The sequence below is a fragment of the Narcine bancroftii genome, chromosome 2, assembly GCF_036971445.1.
Source record: "Narcine bancroftii isolate sNarBan1 chromosome 2, sNarBan1.hap1, whole genome shotgun sequence".
NCBI lineage: Eukaryota > Metazoa > Chordata > Chondrichthyes > Torpediniformes > Narcinidae > Narcine > Narcine bancroftii.
The window spans coordinates 334,335,957-334,360,453 of record NC_091470.1 but is presented as its reverse complement, the minus strand read 5'-3'; the positions used below and the strand labels follow the sequence as shown (position 1 = coordinate 334,360,453).

The window sequence follows — 24,497 nt, the reverse complement described above, 5'->3', positions numbered from 1 at the left end:
AAGAAGTGTGAGGAAGTACAATGAAACTGATTGAGAAAGGTTGAGAGATACTCTTCATGAGTATCTCCAGGCCATGTACAGGTATGTCTTTTCTGTCCATAATTAACCTTTTTTAAGTGCTGCTCCACTGATGACATTCATTATGATGCCAAGTAAATATTTAAATATTGTGTAATACACTCTATCCATTTTTCCTCTCAAGGACTTAAAGCTTTGGAGTCAATCCATAATAGGTCTATTGTTTGGTATTAATAAGTTGCCATTATTTCCAAGGCAAATATTTAGACACTTCATTTATCAGAAAAGCTCAAGATGTGCGTTGGCCTGACTGGCATCTTGTAATCAGGCAAAGCACAAGAACCAGTTTGCATGTCTCCAGATATTTTATTAATTAAAAAATATTGATTGTCTTAAAATTGAATGAGTATTCAGTAACATAATTAGAAAATGCCACGGTTACTCAGTGGGCCAGGCAGCATCTGTGAAGAGAAAAATGGAGTTAATGTTTCAAGTTGATGACCTTTCAGAAAGCATGAGAATGCTGCAGATATAATCAGCTTTGAGGAAGCTCAGAGGTATGGAAAGTAGGGTAGAGGACAAATGAGCAATAAGAACAGCCTGCAGTGACAAAGCAAACAGAAGTGTGTAGCAGGCTGAGCGACCCCACGGTTAAACGGACCGAATCACTGCCCCAGTCATCCGACACAAGATGGCGGGGGCCCCCCTTCCCTTCCAAGGAGAAACCCACAGTTGGCGGCACGCGTGGCCTAGGGAATAGTGCTGCATTCGTGTTGCGTGCCACTGGACAAAGAGTGGCGCCACGACACCTACGGCCAGGGCACCCCTCACAGGAAGTGGACGGTCTCCTTGAGGTCAGTGGGAGGAATTCAAAATAAACTTCATTTATGGGTTTGCCTCGTGCTGTGTGGACATCTATATTTTAGTAGCATTGCTGTTAGCAGGCACTACAGTGGTGACTCCAATGGTTCCAAAGTCTTTTGAACCCACCTGAAACACCACAAAATGCAGGATGCTACTACTGCTACAGTCACAACGGCAGCAGCCAATGCTGTGGGCGTGCATTTCCTGCCTTTCTGGGCAAATCAGCCCAGGAATTGATTATAATTGGCCGAGTCACATTTCCAAATTAGAGGCATCATCTTGTAGGACATCAAGTTCTGGCACATCATCAGTGCCCTGGACGTCACTACCACAGCAAAAGTAAGCCCCTTTGTGGAAAATCCTCCTATGGAGCATATGTACGAACAATTCAGCCAACTCAAGCGCGCTGTCCACATCTTGAATATGCAAAGCCTAGGAGATAGGAACCCCTCAGAGCTCATGCCCGAAATGGTGGCCTTAGCAGACAGACACACAAACTGTTTCTTATTCAAAGCCCTGTTCCTCTCCAAGCTACCAGTGCACATTTCCTCTTCAATATTCGACATGGATTTCAGTGCCCCACACCTGGTAGCCAAAGAAACAGACAGGCTTTTTCACACTCCACCACAGAGCTTCATAAATGTGCAATTGATCTATGCCGTCGGCACCACCAATTCAACTCCACCTGCCGGGACATCCAGCAGTAGTCACGGCCCAGTCACGGCCCAGTGCTCAAACAGAGTGATTACTGTTTCCACCACCGCAGATGGGGCCGTAATGCCCAGCAGTGGTTTCCTCCATGCTCATACCCCAACTCCAAGTCAAGCACAGCGGTGGGAAATGGATAAACCAGCTGCAAATAGGGGTCTCAGCAGTTGACACACATAAAGGCCTACTCTACCTACCTCATGAAACAGTGAGCAGAGGGATTTCTTAGTTGACACGAGCACAGAGATAAGCCTGATTCCACTTGATGTATTTCAAACTCAAACACAATTCCAAGGGATTTCCCCTACAGGCAGCCAATAGTTCCTCGATTCCAAGTTTCGATACCTGCCTGGTCACAATACACGCCACGGACACGGTTTTCCACTGGAAGTGTAAGATTGCATCTGTTGGATTAACTCTACTCGGAGCAGATTTCCTCCGGGCACATAAGCTCCTGGTGGACATGAACAGATGCCATTTGGTCAATGCTACCACTTTCCAGTCATACCCCCTTATTCTAAGGCCATGCTCAGGTCTGTAATCAATATTCCCTCCTACTGGCCTAGTACCCATCACTGTTGGTGCCAACTTCCATGACGCTAAACCAGCACACGTTATGGAGCACATCGATACCACCGGGCCTCCAATATATGTACAAACACTGTGCCTCCTGTTAGGTCTGCATTGTTCATGAATGAGTGAGACAAACACCAGAATGCATTCTCCGACTAACTTTGTTAGTCGCAAGTGTTACAATCCGGTAATAAAGAACAAAGAACCCTGATTTCGACTCAGCCTGGTGTTTGTCTCACTCATTCATGAACAAAGCAGACCTAACACTCCTGCAAGACAAACTCCTCCAAGCCAAGACCGAGTTTTCTGCCATGGAGAAGTAGGGTATAGTCCGCCACTCAAACAGCCCCTGGGCTTCAACGCTGCACATGGTCCAGAAGAATTCTGGCAGTCAGCGCCTGTGTGATGACTACAGGTGACTCAGCGGTGCCACCGTCCCAGATATATACTCCATCCCACATGTCCAGGATCTTGCCATGACACTCCAGGGCTGCCAGATTTTTTTTCCAAAGTGGACCTCATCAAAGGCCCATCAGATTCTGGTTCATTCTAACGACATCCTGAAAATGCCCATTATTACACCTTTCAGCCTTTTTGAGTTAATTCAGATGTCTTTCAGTCTAAAGAATGCAGCCCAGACATTTCAGCGTCTCATGGATGTGGTTGGCAGGGACCTCAATTTCATCCTCATTTACCTGGATGACATTCTCATCACCAGCCCTGATGGCAGCTCAAACAGGACGCACCTGACTCGCCTTTTCGACAAGTTGCAGGAGTTCAGACTCACCATGAACCTGGCTAAGTACTAGTTCGGCCTGGAAACTTTCAATTTCCTGGGACACAGTGTCACCCGAAAGCAGGCCACATCGCTTCTGGATAAGGTGGAAACTAACCCACATTTTCCCAGTCTGAGCACAATCAAAAGGCTACAAGAATTCCTAGTGATGGTGAATTTTTATTATCGTTTCCTCCTGGGAGCAGATACACTCATGCAACCCCTATTTGACCTCAACAAACTCAGTGACAAGGTGCTCCAGTGGACACACAAAACCATTGAAGCATTCCAGTCAACTAAAGCGGCACTGGCAGAGGTCACATTTTTGGCTCATCCAGATTCTTCCTCCCCCGGCTCATACAACAGACGCATTGGACAGAGCAGTCAGAATGGTGCAGGAGAAGAGGATTGATGAACAGTGGCGCCCCCTGGCTTTCTTCAGCAAACATCTCCAGACACCAGAACTGTACCTGGCAATACAACAGTTCCAGTACATGTTAGAAGGAAAGGTTTCCGTCATGTACACAGACCACAAACCATTCACCCACACACTCAGCAAGATTTCAGACCTGTGGTCGGTGAGACAACAGCAACAACCCTCCTACAATTCCAAACAATGGACATTTGCCACATCGCAGGCAAATCCAATGTGGTGGCCGACGCGCTGTCCAGACCGGCCATCATTGCTACCTCAAGAGGGTTCAATGTTGCTCATCTAGCCAAAGACCAAGCAGAGGGTGCAGATGTCCAGGCCTACCGGACCGCCATCACCACCCTGAAGGTTAGCATTCCTGTCCTTCACCGGGGAGCCCGACTTTACTGTGCAACATGTCCACAGGTTTTACCAGACCCATCCTACGCGTAACCTGGCAACAGCGGCTGTTCGACCAAATACATGGTCTGTCATATCCTTCCATATTGACTATGGTTCACCTGCTGTCTGACATTTTCGTGTGGCATGGCCTCCGCTGTGATGTAACACTCTGGGCTAAGACTTGCTTGGACTGCCAACACACCAAAGTGCACACAGACAAACCAAGGCCCCATTCCAGAGTTTCGAACCGGCACAGTGCTGTTTTGACCACGTGCACATGGACATCGTCAGCCCACTCCCTGTGAGCCAAGGCATACGGTATTTATTCACAGTAATCAACCATTTTACCCATTGCCTGGAAGCGATACCCCTGCCCACGTGTCACAGAGACTTGCGCCAAAGCTTTCATGTCCACTTGAGATGCAGGCTTTGGAGTCCCAAACCACATCACCTCAGACCGAGGAGCCCAGTTCACATCTTCGCTCTGGTCCAACCTAGCCAAGTTCTGTGGCAGCCAGTTATACCACACCATGGCCTACCATACTCAGGCAAATGGCCTCGAACATTTCCACCGCCACCTGACAGCAGCCCTGAAACTCGACTACAAGGCCCTAATTGGATGCACAAACTCCCATGGGTAGTGTTAGGAATTCACACAGCACCAAAAGAAGCATGGTCAGCCAAGATGGTGAACTGATCCCCGCCTATCATCCCAAGGGACAGTCACTTCAACCCTCCCAACCCACAACCCAGTGCTTTTGACATCCTCCAGTGATTGAGGAACAAATGGGTAAACAGAAACCTCCGCTACCTTCCTGACATGGCTTCAACCCTGCCACGTCCCTGTAAACCTGCAGTCCACCAAATTTGTTTTTGTTCAGAGAGGACAGCAAGGGACACCCCTACAATGCCCTTACAAAGGCCCATTCAAGGTTTTGCAGCGCAATGGTGTCGTTTTCACCTTGGATATTGGCGGGTGGCAGGACAGGTTTATCATTGATCCCCTCAAGGCAGCGCATCTGGACTCAGACCAGCCCGCCCTGGATCCCCGGGTCAGACACAGAGGCTGCCTGGCCAAAGACAGTAAAGTAAATCGCTTAAATGGCAGCAATTCTGTGGTGGGGTGGTGTAGCGGGCCAAGCGACCGCGTGGTTAAATGGGCCGAATCGCAGCCCCAGTCGTCTGATACAAGAGAGTGAGGGACCCCTTCCTTTCTGTGTTTGGTAACACTTATTGCCTGGGGACAGCGCCACTTCCATGTTGTGTGCCACTGGATGGTGAGTGACACCGCAACGCGCTGATGTCACTTCCTAAGGCCAGTACACCCCTCACAGGATGTGGGCGGTCTCCTCAAGCAGCACGAGGAATTCAAAGATCAGTGCTGTGTGGACATCTCTCATTTCAGTAGTGCTGCCATTAGCAGATGCTACAAGTGATTAAATTACTAAATGGATGACAATGTGTGACTACAGTGGATAATATTAGATAAGGGGTGTCATTGCCTGCTGTCTAAAACAATTAAACAGTGGCTCTGATGTGATTATTAATGAAATTATTTTTTTGATCTTGAAGATAATAAATTGTATTATTTTAATCCAAATTTGTATATACAGCTATTCAATTGGAGTTTCATTCGAATTGATTGGCTTTGATTGCTGGGATGATTGGAACATTTGGAACTGAACATGATACATTATTGTTAAATGAAGATGTCAAGGAATAGCAGTCAAAAATTAAATAAACCTGAGGAAGAAACTCTCATAGTTTAGCTGATAATTGGAATAAACTGCAAAGTTTTACACAAATCAGAAACAATGCAGTGCTAGGGAAATTCTGAAGACACGACAATATACCTTTTTAAGACTAGTTCTGTCTTTAATTGCCCATTGTTTGCTGGTAGATTTCAATGGAGGAATGATTGTGGAATGCTTAGATCTTAAACATGATGTTTTAGTGCAGATAATTTTCAAATTTCTTCCTTGATTTAGAGGCTTATGAAGAGTGATTGAGTAGCCCGGGACTATACTCATTTGAGTTTTGAATGTTGAGAGTGGAATCTCATCGAAATATATAAAATCATGTAAGGAGCGGATGAGATAAAAGCAGGGAGGTTGTTTCCACTGGGAGGTGACACTGGAATTACAGGACAAAAGTCTCAAGTTTCAGTGGAGTAGAAATTTAAGACAGAGATGAGATACTTCTCCCAGAGTAGTAAATCTGTGGAATTATCTATCCAGTGAAGCAATGGAGGTGGTCGCATTAAATATGCTTAAGATACAGTGAGATAGATTTTTTTAAATAATCGGGTGATTCAGGGTTAAAGGGAACAAATAGTTAAATGGATCTGGGTCCATGTCCTGATCAGTGATGATCTTATTGAATGGTCGAACAGGTTTAAAGGGTCAGATGGCCTCCTACTGCTCCTAGTACTTGTGTTCTTATCTCATTACTGCTTCTCGAGAACTTGGTGTATGCAGCTTGCCTGCTGTGAATGCTCTTTTTAAGAGTAGCTTGCTGGACGTAAATCTCTATGGCCCTGACTTTTCCTGCTGTGTTTTGTGCTTTATTCCTTATGCATTTTTTATCTCTTGCTTTCATCACAGTTTGCATAATGATCTTTGGTCCAGCTCCCAAACGTTCTGCATTTTCACGTTCCTTTCCTATTGTTCCTTGCTGTACAAATTATATTTATTTGCAATAATCGCTTTTTCTGAGGAAGATTTGTCAATGCATTCAATTGCTTCTGTCTCTTCATAGATGTTGCCAGACACTCTGAGCATTTCCAGCTTGTTTTTGTGCATAGCTCCAGACTGCATTCCTCAATTACAGCTGGGCCTTGAGAAGATTTGACTCAATTGTAATATCATCTAGCTTCGATGAAGCTGCATCATAACCAGTAACTTTCCTATTACTAATGACTCCTTCCTCTTACTAGCTTGATGTAACCCATTATCATTGAAGCCCTAGCATTATAGAAGATGCTGTAGAAGGAAAAGATATTTTCTTTGTCCCATTGATTCAACCGGGATTGTGATAAATATTAAGGTTTGGGAATAAAAATTCTCATTGTGCCCTATATCAGGTTTAAGTTCTTTTATAATTTGATTGTACATATACAACCCAACAAAACAACATCTCTCCAGACCATGGTGCCTGCACAAAAACACACAATGCACACTGCATAATGATCACATAAATAATTAAAAAAAATAAAATAAAAAAAAATATATATATATAAATAAAAATGGTGCTGCTTCTGTAAGGGCAGTGCTGCCACTGGTATGGACCCATGGAGAGCAAGGAGTGGAGATACAGTCCTCCCGTGGGGTCCAACCGCCCAGTTAACTTCCATCAGCTCCACACAGGCTTTGAACGGCCCATTAAAGGAGCTGACGATATTTTTATTTTGAATCTCATGACCCAAGATGGGGTTTCAGGCTCCAGGGAAGCGGAGGACGGGTGCAGGGCACCTGAAAGTGGGAGATCACCCCTGTCTGAGAAAAAGAAGAGGAGATGACCCATGGGATGGTGTCCACGGCAGCGGATCAGTGAGGGAGCTCTGTGGCTGAAAGTCCCATGCATTCAGCAGGCTCAGAAGCTGTGAGCCACTGGAGACTGTTGTCAGGGGGATACATGACAGGTTGTGGACTGCTGGAGACTGGCTGAAAGGGTACCAGCTATCAAAACCAGGATGCGAGGAGGTGCTGAAGGGTTCCTGATCGTGTTGGAGGTTCAGATCTGGAGCTTGGTTGGCCGATGGTTTGGACTAGACCCTGTGGCTGCAAAGCCTGCGGATGCACTGGAGGCCAGTCTATGGACACTCTCTTTTGCTTCTCTTTCTCTGATTGTAAGAGGTGCTTCAGGCAATTTCTGTCAATGGTGAATCTGTCTGCCTTACAGCAGGTAAAAGCAATTTTGTGTAATATGGCACTGTTTTATTACATGACAATAAATTGAACTTTGAATCTTGAATATATATATTTATTTGTATATAAAATATATAAATATTTGGGATAGTGTATGTGGTTACAGGATTCTGTTTGTTAATCTCAGCCTGCGGGAAGAAACTATTACCCAGCCTGGCCTTCCTGATTTTGATGTTTCTATACCTCCTTCTTGATGGCAATGGGTTAAAGCTACTGTGCACTGGATCAAAAGGCTCTTCTATAGTTCATTGAGCATTATTTACACAACACTCCCAGTCAATGCCATCTCTAGAGGAAAGGGAAACCCCAGTGATCTTCTCAGCTGTTTTAATTATCCTCTGTATAGCCTGATGTTTTGCATGATACCACACAATGATGCAGTTAGACAAGACACTCTCAATTATGCTCCTATAAAAGGTCATCAAGATAGGGGGCAGTAGCCTTGTCCTCCTCACCCTCCTAAAGAATTTTAGTCTTTGCTATGCCATCCTGACTAATGAGGGGATGTGAGTTCAGAATAGGTCGTCCCTTATATGTACACCAAGGAACTTTGTGCATCTACCCTCTCCAATGGCAGAGCCATTGATGTGTAGTGGACAATGGCTGACCTTCACCCTCCTGAAGTCCACAATCATCTCAAGTCAAGTTTATTGTCATCTGATTGTATCCTGATAAAAAGACATTTTCCTGTCCTCAGGATAAATATGTAGACATACAACCAGACATAGTACACATGCAGACAAACAATATATATGCAGGACAAGTATTCTTATATACCAATAAATATTGTTTCACAAATATGAGAGTCTCGATAGTTGTTGTGAACAGTTCCTTTGGTCATTCAGCATTCTCACTGCCCGTGGGAAGAAACTATTCATCTGCTTGGTGTTACTGGCTCTGATCCTCCTATATCTCTTTTTTGTCTCCTTTGTCTTCTCCATGTTGAGACTCAGATTGAGGTTCATGCCACCATTTTACGAGCCTTTCAACCTCCTCTCTGTAACCTGACACATCATTGTTCTTTTTTAAAACATTTTATATAAGAATTTTGAAACCACATCCATGTATACATATTCAATAAAACTAAAAATTTAAGTACATATGTAATATCTATCTCTTTGGCTTGGCTTCGCGGACGAAGATTTATGGAGGGGGTAAAAAGTCCACGTCAGCTGCAGGCTCGTTTGTGGCTGACAAGTCCGATGCGGGTCAGTGCATAAATTCTTAATGAGTCAAGAGTAATTTGTGTAGGAACTTTATGGAAAGTTCCAAAGTAAAAATGCTAATATATTCAAAAAGAATTTAAGGTTTCCATATTTATTAATTATAGCAAAATGGAACAAGAAAATCAATTCATTCATCAAGCCCTTTCTTTTCAATGGCCATATGTAATATAATCCACCCAACCCAGCCATCAAATTGTATTTGAGTAGACAATGGATAATGTTTGCATTTCCACGGTGTACTTTCACAAGATCAGGAAAACCTCAGACATTTTAACAAGTTGTCAATGATGTATACTTGGGCAGCAGCTAATCATCATATTTATCCCACAAACAAGAATAATAATGACCTATTTTTGTTATATTGGTTGAACGATAAACATTACTCATCACTTCCCTCCAAATAGCCTGCCTGATTAAGAAGATGGTGCAATATTTTAAAGTCCAATCTGAAGAATAATATTCTTTCAAATGGTTTAAATGCCAAGAATAGTGCTCAATGGGTCTTGAAGCCTATGCAATTAATTTATTTGGGCTCCCTGAAGGCATTTAATTAGGTACAGGTACTTTATTAAAGAATATTGCTCCTCAACTTATTGTCCTGATTTAATGAAGGCAAGTGTGCCAAACACATGTTTCACCTTCCTGTCTACCGGTCTTCACTGTTTTCATGGAACTATAGACTTACACCCATTTCTATCGTTAAAGAGAGATTATAATTGTATTAAGAAAATGTGAAGATCAGGGCAATTTGACTTTGTAAGTATAAATGATGTGATATTTAACATGGAAGTATCAGTAATGTTGAGCAATTTTTTAAATCACTATTTACAGAAGATGAAGAGGACAGCATTTCAGACATTCTCAGAAAACTTGTTTTGAATAAGAAGTAGGGGAGCATCAAAATCAATATACATCACCAATGAAGAATATATGTTCATTCTAATTCATAAATCATTCTAATTTGGAACAGTATGGTTGGTGTAGCAGTTAGCACAGCGCCTTTACAGCACCAGTGATCAGGACTAGGGTTTGAATCCTGCACTGTCTGTAAGGGGTTTGTACAGGTTTTCCTCAGGGGCTCCGGTTTACTCCCATCATTCAAAAACCTTCCAGGGGTGTCGATTAATTGGGTGTAAATTGGGCAGCATGGACTTATGGGCTGAAATGACCTGTTACCATGCTGTATGTCTACATTTTAAAAAAAAAATAATTTAATTTAATTTTTTTTCAATTAAAATTGAATCATGAGAACTAAATTTTAAAAAGTAGCTTCCGAAAATCAGAAATTAAAAACAGAAAATGTTGCACAATGTGTCAGGAGATCCTAACCCTTTCTCAGGTCTTCACTCCATCATAATTGAGAAAGAAAGAAGTTAAAATAGATCGCAGAGGGAGAGGGGGAGAGAGAGAGAGAATATATATATATATATATATATATCTGTATGTATATATATATATATATATATATATATACATATATATATATATGTATGTATGTATGTATATATTTTTTTTTTTTTTTTTTTCTTTGGCTTGGCTTCGCGGACGAAGATTTATGGAGGGGGTAAAAAGTCCACGTCAGCTGCAGGCTCGTTTGTGGCTGACCAGTCCGATGCGGGACAGGCAGACACGATTGCAGCGGTTGCAAGGGAAAATTGGTTGGTTGGGGTTGGGTGTTGGGTTTTTCCTCCTTTGCCTTTTGTCAGTGAGGTGGGCTCTGCGGTCTTCTTCAAAGGAGGCTGCTGCCCGCCAAACTGTGAGGCGCCAAGATGCACGGTTTGAGGCGTTATCAGCCCACTGGCGGTGGTCAATGTGGCAGGCACCAAGAGATTTCTTTAGGCAGTCCTTGTACCTTTTCTTTGGTGCACCTCTGTCATGGTGGCCAGTGGAGAGCTCGCCATATAATACGATCTTGGGAAGGCGATGGTCCTCCATTCTGGAGACGTGACCCATCCAGCGCAGCTGGATCTTCAGCAGCGTGGACTCGATGCTGTCGACCTCTGCCATCTCGAGTACCTCGACGTTAGGGGTGTGAGCGCTCCAATGGATGTTGAGGATGGAGCGGAGACAACGCTGGTGGAAGCGTTCTAGGAGCCGTAGGTGGTGCCGGTAGAGGACCCATGATTCGGAGCCGAACAGGAGTGTGGGTATGACAACGGCTCTGTATACGCTTATCTTTGTGAGGTTTTTCAGTTGGTTGTTTTTCCAGACTCTTTTGTGTAGTCTTCCAAAGGCGCTATTTGCCTTGGCGAGTCTGTTGTCTATCTCATTGTCGATCCTTGCATCTGATGAAATGGTGCAGCCGAGATAGGTAAACTGGTTGACCGTTTTGAGTTTTGTGTGCCCGATGGAGATGTGGGGGGGCTGGTAATCATGGTGGGGAGCTGGCTGATGGAGGACCTCAGTTTTCTTCAGGCTGACTTCCAGGCCAAACATTTTGGCAGTTTCCGCAAAATATCTATCTATACATATATAAATCCCCCTCATCCCTCCCTCCCTTCTTCCCTCCCTTCCAACCCCCCCCACCCCCACCCACCAATGTTCCCCTAAAATATCAAAGAAAAAGAAAAAAAGTTAGGAGAAAGTCAAAAAGAAATATAAGTATCAATTCAAATAATAATGGAACTGTGGATTACCAACAGGACGGCTTTCAGAAAGCCAACAAATTGTAAATATGGGCTCCATATTCATTTAAAAAAATACTTATTACGTAGATTACAAGTTATTTTCCCGACATCATTATTGCTGATGAGGCCAACTACTGTTGTGTCATTGCAAATTTGATGGTTTGGAACTGAAGCTGGCACTACCGTCACGAGTCGGCAAAGTGAACAGTAGCGGGCTGAGCACACAGCCCTGAGGTGTGTAAGTGTTCAGTGTGATGGGGCTTGAGATTCTGCTGCCAACCAGACATACTGTGGTCTTTCCATAAAGAGGTCCAGAATCCAGTTGCACAGACGGGTGTTATCACATCATGCTTCCACAGAATCAAACATTTCTGGTGATGTAAATTGTGTTATTCTGGAAGAACAGAGGAAAAGCCACTATAAATTTTACACCCACTCTAGTTCATCCTGGACCCTGACCTATAGTAACTGTGAGTAACTGAGGCAAGGCTGAAAGTGTGAGAATGTTCATTGTCTGACAGCCCCGTGTGAACCACAGAGGATACTGAACAGAAGCTGACTAAAAGGGCTGGGTTGTATTTTTCACAGAATTGAGCAGCTCTAGAACAGTAGCACCCTTCCTGTGAGGTCACTCTCACAGTTTCAATAGTTTCAGGCACCTCCCCCCCACCCCACCAACCTTATTCAAAGAAACCCATTCTATGGCCAGCCTCTTGTTGCAAAAGCTGGCATGACTCCCACATATATTGTTATCACCCAGCCCTTGGTGAGAAGAGATAGAATAAAAGCATTGACTGATAACCATGTTTCCACTGATTGGCAATAGTCTGATAATGGCATGTCTGATTAAAAGAGTGAGAGTTGAGAAACTAGGCACTTTTAAACTGCAGTGCCTGGGTAGCCCTCCTGCAGATGGATCGACTCATTAAATCACCAGCCTGGCGATTTAAGGGGGATCTCACCCCCGCAATGACGTGCCATGCACTTACTGGAAGTACTACCGGAAGTGACAAATCGAAGTCCGAATGGCAAACAGGAACAATCTTCAGATGCTGACTAATCAACTCTGCTGTGCTGTAGTACAGCAGGCAACTGTTGTGGCCACCACTGTCAGGCAAATGCTGCAGTCATTGGAGGACCAGCAGGATGTAAGCCCTGCGCATTTCAGTAAATGCAACCCGGTGACGCACGCAAGCAAGCACTGACGTCATTGGAACAACCGTGTCGGCCATTTTAGTTTTCAAGCCCTGACTATCTCTGAGGTAGGTCAGGGACCCAGTTGGATTTGGATTACACTGACCAGATCGGTCCCTTTCAAGCTGCTGTGTGAGTGGGAAAATTGCCTGGTTTACCCCACTTTACACAGCAGCTTGAAAGGGCCTACTGTCACAACCTGCTATCAGAATGATGGCTTGAGATGAATAATGCTGAATTTTAGCTCAACAATAAACAAGGTGATCCAAGTTAACATAGTCGGTTATTGCTTTGATTAACATAGTCACAGAATCGTGCAGCATGGAAACAGGCTATTCAGTTCAATTCAACAATGCCCAGCAGTTGGCCTTCTCTTTTTAATATCCACTTCTTTAGTGACACAAATGTTGAATAAAAGAGGTATCTTAAAATGAGGATTGAAATAGAGACAGCAAATATATTCCAAACTTAGGCTAAAATTTGCATCGATTTTAGTCTAATAAGAGATTGTTGGTGCCCTTAGATTTCCAAAATGGTTGAGCGTTGCTTATAAATATATGGGGCAGGTAATATCAAGCACACATTTACTGAAGAATGGGGGGGGGGGGGGTGGTGCATGCCATGAATATCTGTTATAAGGAGAAAATAGATCATGAAATTAATCAGCCTGCAACACTGATAGAACATAAGCTCTCACATCTTGGGAGCTCAGTGACACTCCCTCTTCAACTTAAACATCTGGACAAACAGCAGGGAGAAATCACCGCCAGTGCTACGCAAAATGATCACTAACTACTTTCAGAGTAGGTTGCTGATATATTTCTTCTGGTGGTGGCCACAACCCTGCAAATGTTTCAAGCTTCCCATAGTTATTTGAAGTTGTAAAATTTGAAATAGTTCAGCAGCTGCTGAAGGACTTCACCCTGACGTTTGCACAAAGTGTTGCCTAATAAATGCTAGTAATTATTTCCTTTGGAACACAAAATGCTCAAAAGGCCTCCAGAGCAAGCAAACTGCTATCGGAGGGCCAGGAGTCAAAGAGGAAGAAAAGGTCTTCACCATCAACCCGATGAACTGAACACCTTCTATGCCCAATTCGAGAAGGATAACCCAACAGTGCCTACTTGAATCCCTGCAAAGGCTGAGGACCCTATGATAGCTGTCTTTGAGGATGGCGTCAGAGCGTCATTCAAGAGGGTGAACCCTCGTAAGGTGTCAAGCCCTGACGGCGTACCTGGCAGGGGACTGAAAATCTGCTCCAACCAACTAGCTGGAGGGTTCATGGGCATTTTCAACCTCTCATTGCGGCAGTCAGTGGTTCCCACCTGCTTCAAAAGGGCATCAATCATCCCGGTACCCAAATAGAGTAGTGTGGGCTGCCTCAATGACTCCCGCCCAGTAGCACTAACTTCTACTGTGATGAAATGCTTTGAATTAACATGTACCTAAACAAAGAACTGGTGCCACTGTAATTTGCTTATCGTCACAATCTCCAGAGTAGATGCGATATCGCTGGCTCTCCACTCAGCTCTGGGTTACCTCGAAAACAGCAGATCATACATCTGGCTGCATTTCATAGACTACAGCTCAGCCTTCAATACCATTATTCCCTCAGTGCTGGTTAAGAAGCTACAAACTCGAGGCCTCTGTACCACACCCACTGCCCCCCCTCCCCCTCCCCCTTGCAACTGGATCTTTGACTTTCTCATCAGAAGACCACAGTCAATACGAAATGGAAACAACGTCTCAGCCCACTGCTCGACTCATTATTTACCCATGACTATGCGGCCAGGCACAATTCCAATGCCATCAACAAGTTTGCCAATGACACCACAGTTGTCGGCAGAATCATAAATGGCAATGAGGAAGCGTACAGGAGGGAGATAGATCAGCTTGTTGAGAGGTGTAACAAGAACAACCTTGCACTCAACCTCAGCAAAACCAAAGAGATGATTGTGGACTTCAGGAGGAAGTCAGGGGAACACGAAACAGTCTTCATGGAGGGCTCAGTAGTGGAGAGGGTCAATAACTTCAAATTCCTGGGTGTCATTATCGCTGATGATCTATCCTGGAGCCTCCATGTTGATGCAATCACAATGAATGCTTGCTAGTGCTATACTTTGTGAGGTTTTTGAGGAAATTCGGTATGTCACAGAAGACCCTCGTAAACTTTTACATGTGAACCAGCATTCTGCTGGTTGTATCATTGCCTGGTATGGAGGTGCCAACTCTCAAGACAAGAATAAACTCCAGAGGGTTGTTAACTCGGCCTGTGGCATCGCAGGCACCAGACTTCACTCCATCGAGGACATCTACATGAGGCAGTGTCTTAAAAAAAGCAGCCTTTATCCTCAAAGGCCCCCATCACCCAGGCTATAGTCTCTTCACTCTGCAACCATCGGGAAAAAGATACAGGAGCCTAAAGATGAGCACAAGGACAGCTTCTTCCCGCTGCCATCAGATTCCTGAATAATCAATGAACCAAAGACAGAGCCTTCCTTTTCATGCACTGTTATTTAAATTTTTAAATAGTAATTGTCACAAGATGGTTATAATATGAATGTTTACACTGTGAAGCTGACACAAAACACTGAATTTCATGACTTGTTCACGACAATAAATTCTGATTCTGATTCTAGTGTGAGCTGGAAGCAATCCTCTAAAGTGAACCTTCAGACTAGATCAGCATAAGGTCTGCTTGTGCTTCACTGAGGACACCGTTATTAAATTCTACTGCCTGCACCTTCTCAACACTAAATTCAGAGCAGAAAAGGACCCCGATGCCAGTCATGTCAAAATGGTTACTTAAATTAATTTGTAAGTGCCTTGTTACCAGATGCACGATAATCAGATGGTGAGTCGAAGGGGGAAAGGAGGATGAAGAGAAAGAAGATGGTAGAAAGCAATTGGTGTTTCACACAGCTGAAGGTGAAATTAGTAAATGTAATCTTATTGCCCATTGAAAAAAAGCAGGGCCCCTACCTCTGCACTAAGTCCCGTTGCAGATTAATGATATACTTATTCATGCTCCTTGACATTCTGAACTACTTCCCACTGAGCAAAATATTTTATGATTCCCATAACACTCTTCCATTATATTTCTCCAACTTAATTCTTAGCCTGATATGCTTCAAAACTCTTATCAATCCTGCTGGCTGATAACATGGTGTCCAAGCCATCTTTCCCCCTATGCTTCAGACTTGTCTCATTGTATCACTAGACCCAGACCCCTTTCACCTTCCACAGTGGTTGCTCTTTCCATAATTCCCTTGTCCACTCATCCCTCTCTTTCTACCTCTCCCTCACTCCTAATAATTTCCCATGCAACTGCAGGAAGTGTAACACTTGCTCTTACATCCTTTCCCTCACCACATCTAGGGTTCCTACAGCACTTCCACGTGAAGTAGAGATTCACTTCCTCAAGCTTCATTGGATGAAAATATTGGTTCAGTGTTCCCAATGTAGCCTCCTCAGTATCAGTGACAGTAAATGCAGACGAGTGGACCATTCCGTAGATTGTCCGTAGTGGCCTTCCTGATTTCCTAGTTGCATGCCATTTCAAATCCCTCCCTATTCCTGCATCGACCTGTCTGAACTGGGCCTCCTAAACTGCCAGAGAGAGGTCCAATCTAACTGAGAGGAGCCACATGGGCCAGTGGTATCAACAAAGAATTTTCTGTTCTCAGGTTCTCTTCTTCTGTACCCCTTCTGCTCTTTCCCTTCTCCCATTTATGTTCTGGCCTTCCCACCCATCTCCACCCTCCCCATTCTCATCCTCTTCTTCTTTTTTCAGTTTCATCCTACGCCAATCTCCCCACCACCACCACCTCACCTGCCCCCCAACCTTCCAGTTCTATCTGGCCTCTCTTTACACTACCATTTGCACCTTCTCTACTTATCGGATTCCTTGACAGGCAGCCTTTCTCTTCTAATCACCCACGCGACACTGTATCACCCACTCAACATTGTATCTTTCTCCTTCCCACCCATTTGTTTTTCTTGCCCCTCTTTCCATTTGTCAGACATCTGCCACCACTCTGCATCTGTCTGTCATGTTTCTCCTCTGCCTGCCTGTGGGGAGCGATGGCCCACCCCTCCCACCCTGACCTCTTTACTCTGGCTCCTGTACTATATTTCCCAGCCTTGATAAAGTGCTTCAACTCAAAATATAAACCATTCATTTTCTCCCACTGGCAAGTCTAGTTAATTGCCATCTGATTGTACAAGTGTAACCCAATAAAACAGCGTTCTCCGGTCTGTGGTGCAAAACAGACACACAACCAAACATAAACACACATACAGACGAACAATACATAAAAAGTACAAGCATTAGGTCTATAAATATAAATAAATAAATCTTGCTTTACATCTTTGGTCGTTCAACATTCTCACTGCCCATGGGAAGAAGCTCCTCCTCAGCCTGGTGTTACTGAAACTGATACTCTTGAATCTCTTTTCCGACGGGAGCTGCTGAAAGATGCTTTGTACAGGGTGGAAAGGATCCTCAATGATTTTGTGCACCCTCTTCAGTCAACATTCTTAGTAGATCACATCAATGGAGGGGGAGAGAGACTTCAGTGATCCTCTCTACCACTCTTATTGTCCTGTGGATTGACCTCTGATCCATTTCCTTACCCACACTGTGATGCAGCCAGCCAGGACACTCTTGATAGAGCTCCTATAGAAGATTGACATAATGCTGAACAGTAGCCTTGCCCACTTCACTCTTCTCAGGAAGTGCAGTCGCTGTTGCACCTTCCTAACAAGTGAAGAGATGTTGAATGTCCACAATTGGTCACTAGTTAAGTGAACTCTAAGAAACTTGGTGCTCTCCACTCTCTCTACTACAGAGTTAATTATGTATAGTGGAGGGTGGTTGTTCCTAGTGTAAGGTAAAACATCATGAGATGGGAATGTGTAAGGAGTTACCCTGTACAGGGCTGTAACAAGATGTGAATGCATCCTTGTACTTACAAGATAAGAGAGACATTGATGGATTGAGAGGCAGGAAGCTAGCAGGGAAAGGATAGCAACAGTTTTAGTCATTGGACAAGTAATGATATGATGATGTTCTAAGCATGTATCCAAGGGTATAAAAAATCACCATTTTGCTGATAACGGCAGAATGCATTCTCCGACTAACATTGTTAGTCGCAAGTGTTACAATCCGGTAATAAAGAACAAAGAACCCTGATTTCGACTCAGTCTGGTGTTTGTCTCACTCATTCATGAACAAAGCAGACCTAACACTAGTCATCCTGAAGTCCACGATCATCTCCTTCATCTTGTCCACGTTGAGACTCTGGTTGTTACTCTTGCATCATTTCTCAAGGTTTTCCACCTCTTCCCTATAGTGTGACTCATCATTGTTGGTGATGAGGCCAACGACTGTTGTTTCACCTGAAAACTTGATGACACTGCTGGAGGTGGATCTGACGACGCCATCGTGGCTCAGTAGCATGAACAGGAGCGGGCTGAGCAAGAATTGTGCTTACCTGCAGACTGAGCTCTATTTTTCTCAGACAACATTATTTATCAGTTTCTGAAATGGTGGGATGTCTTTATCCACATTATTTTACTGCTCTCCTCCTATGCCTGGCCAGATAGCAATGGTTTGGTACACAAAATCTTTTTAAAAAGTGATCCTGGATACAATGGTGATTCAGGGAGGTGGTGGGGGAGAGAGATGGAAGCAAGAATTAAATGCTTGCATCATTAGTAGCTCATAAATCAGAAGCTAGATGGGTGATGGATTGAAGGGAAACTGGGATCGGATGAGCCAATGCTGGCCAGCACCATTTTATCACTGGGGTTATTGCTGTTTGAAGCACCATCAATAATCACAAAAGACTGAACTTAAGAAACTAATAGGCTTTTGTTAACTATAGACTGGAACAGCCACCAATCTCATTGAATGGGGAACATGCAAAGAGCTATAAGTAGGATCGATCTTGGGAGGCATGTCCAGCTGGCAGCAGCCAATCATAACATAACAGTGGTTTACCACACTGTCCCTCTCTCATTTATTGTCCTTATTGTGCAAGTTAAAGGAAAGGGTAGCATTGAGCTTTGTGCAATTTGGTTTGGGTGAAATGCCTATCATGGTTGAACAGTTGGTAGGGTGTTCAAGCCATGTATGTCAGGTTGGCGGGAGTCCCATTCAACAATGATGACAGACTCTTTCATGTTCAGAAAGGCTTCCTGGTGCACTAACTACTTTATAATTCCCATCAACCCCTTCTGTGTCAAGTCCTAACCTGACTGTTGGTTATGAACTTCAAGTGACAGTGATTGTAGGTAGGTGGGTAATGAAAGAATGATGCCTATCATTAATAGGTCAACTGATAGTATATGAAATTTAAAGATTTTTTTTTTGTTTTTTTTTTGCACAATGCTATTATAGTGCCAGCAATCCAGGTTCGAATCCAGTGATGTCTGTAAGGAACTTTTACGTTTTCCACATGTCTGCGTGGGTTACCTCTGGGTATGTAGTGGAACAGGATAGTGCAGGAGGTGACCTCACTACACTGTACAGGCTGGCCTGCCTCTGACCCTTTATCTCCTCCCTGTAAGATTCCCCATAAAGGCTGATAGTGCTTGTCTCTTCCCTCCATACCAGCCTTGGATCCAGGCCAGCAGCATGTAAAGGCATGCCTGAAGTTTCAGGTTATTAAAGCCTTTAATCGCTTGCTTTGAGTCTGCTTGTGATTATTGATCATGCTGCAGGGTGCACCGGTTTCATTCCACCCTTCAAAATATATGACAGTGGGGTATATGGATAACTCAGGCTCATAGGCTGAAGAGCCTGTTACCATGCTGTATGTGTGCCTATGTTTAAAGATGCATTGTCTAACCTGAAGATATGAGAAGTCATTGAAGTTCTTGTCCTATTACATCTGAGTCCTCAAGGTTTGACTCCAAGCATTGACATTCAGGATTAAATGCTCTTTTGTGTGTTGACTTGGAGATCTTTGTAGCATTGGAAGTCCAGGGAAGCATCCCAGTGTCTTTGTGCCAGTGCTATTGTTCCAAGCCCAGAGGATCCCAAAACCCAGCAGCAATAGATATTCACCAAGACAAATGGTTACTTAAACAAAAGTTGCTTTTAATTATCTTTAAACATGAAAATATAATCAAACTTATCACTAACTTACTTAACCCCCTTCTAATTCTAAGTGCACATGTATGTAATGTGTGTGTAAGTTCAGAAAAGTTCTTTGGTTCATAGTCCAATCTCACTTTTCATTTCTCTAAGTTCTCTGGTTGTAGGCAATTCTTAAACTGTGCACAGAATTTAGCATTTATGAAGTTCACCAGGCTTTGGTGCTCAAAAGGTAAATAGTTACCACTCAGGAAGGTTCTTGTCAATTTTCAGAGAGAGATTCATTGTATGCTGTACACCCACAACTGATTGCTTTTCAATCAGCCACTTCAATGACTTGCCGAAGAAACTTTCCCCTTCAGGGTTTTCCAGATGAATGCCTCTTTCTTTCAGGTCACCACAGAGTGCCTTTTTGTTTCTCTTATTCCAAGTGAAACTTTAGACAGCCAGTCCTTTCTTCTTGCATGAACCACAAGGGCTTTGGCCAGGCCATCTTCCAAACTAGGGCTTCTTGTCAGCTTGTACTGTTCCAGTCCCAAACACTCTTGCTGGCTCTAACACTGTACAAGTGATCTCTCTCTCTCTCTAAGAGCCGACATGCTCTTTCACCTGTTGCCTTTGGTAAACAACAATCCATTAGTCAAGTCTCTTGAGTATTCTTCAAATCTCTTGCAAAAGGTCTGAGTAGCTGACATGTCTAGCATGGGGTAGAGCTCCAGTATTTCAAATAAGATCTATTTTAAAGTACTTGTATGTGACCTACTCTAATAAACCTTTCCCAATTTATCTCCCAAAAACATATCTATATACTCTGTCACACTACCCTGTGCTGCATCATTCTTGTATGTTTCCCAGGCACAATTAAATTTCAGAATGACTGCCAGCTAAAAGACACAGTCAAGGAGCAATACTGTTAGTGTTAACTCAAAGGAACATTGGAGGGTATGACCAAGTAGTTTATGTTTGTCTGTGGTCTGTGTTCCACTCAGTGACTCAACGCAGGTATGGAGTAATGCATATGAGAACTCCACACTTATTTACCAGTTCTCCTAACTCCATCCCTCCATCTCATCTAGAAGGCAGTTTTCACAGCTGTAAAGCTGCAGTCTTGTGGTTATCTTGTGAAACTGAAAGCTCTGAAGTCAAATCCTACTCTGGTGGTCTGAGAAATTAAATTATGAGCATTAATTTTGGTAGAATATTGAACAACAACCTGGAACAAAAAAAAACTGATGTAACTGGAAATGACTGTGTGTTATCAGACTTTTGTCACATACCCACCTGGTTTCACAGAGTACTCCAAAGAAGGAAATCTGCTGATCCTATCCAGGCCAACTGAAAGGAGTCTGGAAACCTCATCACAAGGGTACAATTTTCTGAAGAGTAGAAATCATCTCAAGCAAACTAAGGACTGCCATGAAATATCCACTTTGATAGAAATCCCCACACATTATGGATTAATCAAAATAGACATTAACACAGAGGTATATTTGGCTCCCTGATCTTTTTCAGTGTGAACTAAGTAGCTAAAAGAATGTGCGCAAGAATTTAAATTTTATTTCTGTTGGTGTGGCAGGTTCAACATAATATTCACATGAAAGAATACTGCAGAAGTTTATGATAATTCTGGGCTGTTCATAATTCTTCTTTCTCCACCTTGAGATTTTACTTGCTGTCTTATCACATCTTCCCACCATATTCCTATATTCCCACATTAAATCTATGTTTTTGGGAGATAAATTGGGAAAGGTTTGTTAGAGTAGGTCACATACAAGCACTTTAAAATAGATCTTATTCGAAATACTGTAGCTCTACCCCATGATAGACATATCAGCTACTCAGACCTTTTGCAAGAGATTTGAAGAATACTCAAGAGACTTGACAAATGGATTGTTGTTTACCAAAGGCAACAGGTGAAAGAGCATGTCGGCTCTTAGGGAGAGAGAGATCACTTGTACAGTGTTACAGCCAGCAAGAGTGTTTGGGACTGGAACAGTACAAGCTGACAAGAAGCCCTAGTTTGGAAGATGGCCTGGCCAAAGCCCTTGTTAATATAGTTTCACCTTTCACCATTAACTTAGCAAACAAATTCCATGTCTTCGTTTTCCAGCTCTTCATTCTACATTTTAAATTTGTTTATTGGCTATTATTTTAGAACTTAAAATTACATTGAATTGGAGAGATGTCCATTTAACTGATTGGGTGAGTGCTGGCTCTTCCAAAGAGCGACCTAAGCAGTTGTCTATAATCCTGTATTTTATCTCCTAATTTATAATTCTCTTTGAAAGAAAATATTTAATATTATTGGATTAGTAAGGTTGTGATTATAGGTTATTTTACTGTTTAACATAATGACTGAGACTCGCATACTGTAAAAGGGATGAATGGGTAAGAGTTTGTCAAATGTCTACAGGAAAGTTTCCTTAATCAATAAGGGGCATTGAATAAGTTTACTTCATTCTTCTTTGTGGAGGGGAGATGCAAAGAGGGTCTGCTGCCTAAGAGAACAAGCAATTTAACCTGAAGTGCACATTCAGGGTAAAATCTTAAATATGTTTTCCATTAATTCTGGCTTCAGAGGAAATGCATATAATGTAGATCAAAAACCGTTTGCAATGACAGTTAAGATCTTGTTTAATTTAAATCAAAGTTCTAGGTTTAGATTTATTATCAGAGTATATACATGATAAAACATGTAACCCTGAGATGCATTTTTTCCTGTAGACCAGGAAGAATTTCTTCTCATTGGTAGAGCAAAATCCTGTACTCAAGGAAAGGTACGTATACAAAAGAGAGAAATGTAAACAAAGAAAGAAATGTAAACAAACTGACAGTACAATACAGAAAATAAATATTCAATAATAAATTATGAGCAAAGTAAGTGTCCTTAAATGAGTCTCTGAGTTTGTTGTTTAGGGGTCAGATGGTGGATGGGTCACAACTGTTCCTGAATTTGGTGGTGCGAGTTATGTGTCACCTTCTCTTCCTTCCTGATAGCAGCAGTGAGAATGTCCTGTGTGGTGTGGAAGTTTGATGTTTGCTAGTGATCTCCGGTGGCAGGATTCCATGTAGATTTTCTCGATGGTGGGAGAGTTTTACCTGTGATGTACTGGATTGTGTTCACTACATTTTTCAGGGCTTTCCACTCAAAGGCATTCGTGCCCCAAACCAGGTCATGATGCAACCAGTCAGCACACTTGCTAGTACAGATCTGTTGAAATTTGCCAAGATTTTCCATGTCATACCAAACTGCAAACTCCTGAATAAGTGGAGGCACTGTCATGCTTTTTTTTGTGCTAACAGTCACGTGTTGGGTACAGGAAATGTTCTCCAAAATATTGACTTCCATGACAATATGACACCCTCTCCACCTCTAATCCCCCAATGATCAATGGATCGTACATCTCTTGTTTCCCTTCCTAAAATTCACATTTAGCTTATTGGTTGTAGTGACATTTGGTGTGAAGTTGTTGTTAGTACATCATTCAATTAAGTTTTCAATTTCCCTCCTGTATGCTGTCTTATTGGCCATTTTTATACTATCCACAACTGTGGTACTGTCAGCAAATTTGTAGGTGATGTTTGATGTCATACCAAGCCATACAGTCATAGGTTTAAAATGAGTAGAGGAGGGAGGCTAAGAACACAACCCTGTGGTGCTCTGGTACTGATGAAGATTGTGGAGGAGATATTCTTGCCAATTCTCAGAGGTGAGGAAATCCAGAATCAATTACATAGTGGGGTGTTGAGGTCCAGGTTTGCTGAATAGTTTTGAGGGGATGATGGTGTTGAATGCTGAACTGTATACAATAAAGAACATCCTGATGGAATGCATCTATGCTGTCCAGATGTTCCAGGGTTTTGTGTAGAGCCAGTGAGATGGCATCTGCCATAGACCTGTTGTTGTGGTAGGCAAATTGAAACAGATTCATGTCACCGCTCAAACAGGTGCTGATTTATTCAACTTGTTTATTTCCCAGTATTGACAATATTTGAATTTTTTTTCTTTTTAAATCTGCATCGTGCTATTCACAGCTCTCAAGTGGTTAAAGGCTTGGGGAAGATGATGAAATTTGGAACACTCAAAACAACTTTTATCTGGGTTTCTTTGAACATTTGATTGCTGAAGAGAGCTGTATTCTGATGAATCCATAAACCAGTGCTGCCAAAATAACTACCCTTGGATCAGAATTATGCTTGGGTCAGGATTTCTAATCTGTACACTGAAAGAAAGAAGAAAAATAAACATTACTGATGAACTGGGTGTGTAGCAATATTATATGACTGTCATATATCAGTGATGTCTGTCTTCTTTGCCACTTTTTAAAACGGCTCTTTAGATCTCTTCATTTCTGGCCATTTGAATCTTACTCCATTACTGCATCTATTCTTTTGAGTTTAATTTCATATTTGTTCTTTGTTCTGCTTATTTAACTCTGCCTCCCACTCCACTGATTGTGTTAAAGCCCGACCCCACTTTTGATTTTACCTTTGACTTTAGTTATTTTCTAACTATCCTATCTCCTTTATTTTCTTTTTGCTTGCTCTCCTTTAATGTCGTATTGATGTAAACTTTCCCGGAGAGAGTGGACAGGGCTTTGGTTAAACATCTCCTCCCAATAAGGGCACCATGCTTCACTGAAACATTTTAGTCAGGTTTATGGTCAGGT

The 24,497-nt window shown here is 42.8% G+C and overlaps 1 long non-coding RNA gene across 1 annotated transcript; it reads left to right on the top strand.

Annotated features, from left to right (window-relative positions):
- On the top strand, nt 1-24,055 carry LOC138752781 (uncharacterized). Its single transcript, XR_011350927.1, has 3 exons — nt 1-81; nt 22,552-22,604; nt 23,863-24,055. It is a non-coding gene; the product is annotated as an uncharacterized lncRNA (long non-coding RNA).
- Nucleotides 24,056-24,497: the final 442 nt, after the last annotated feature.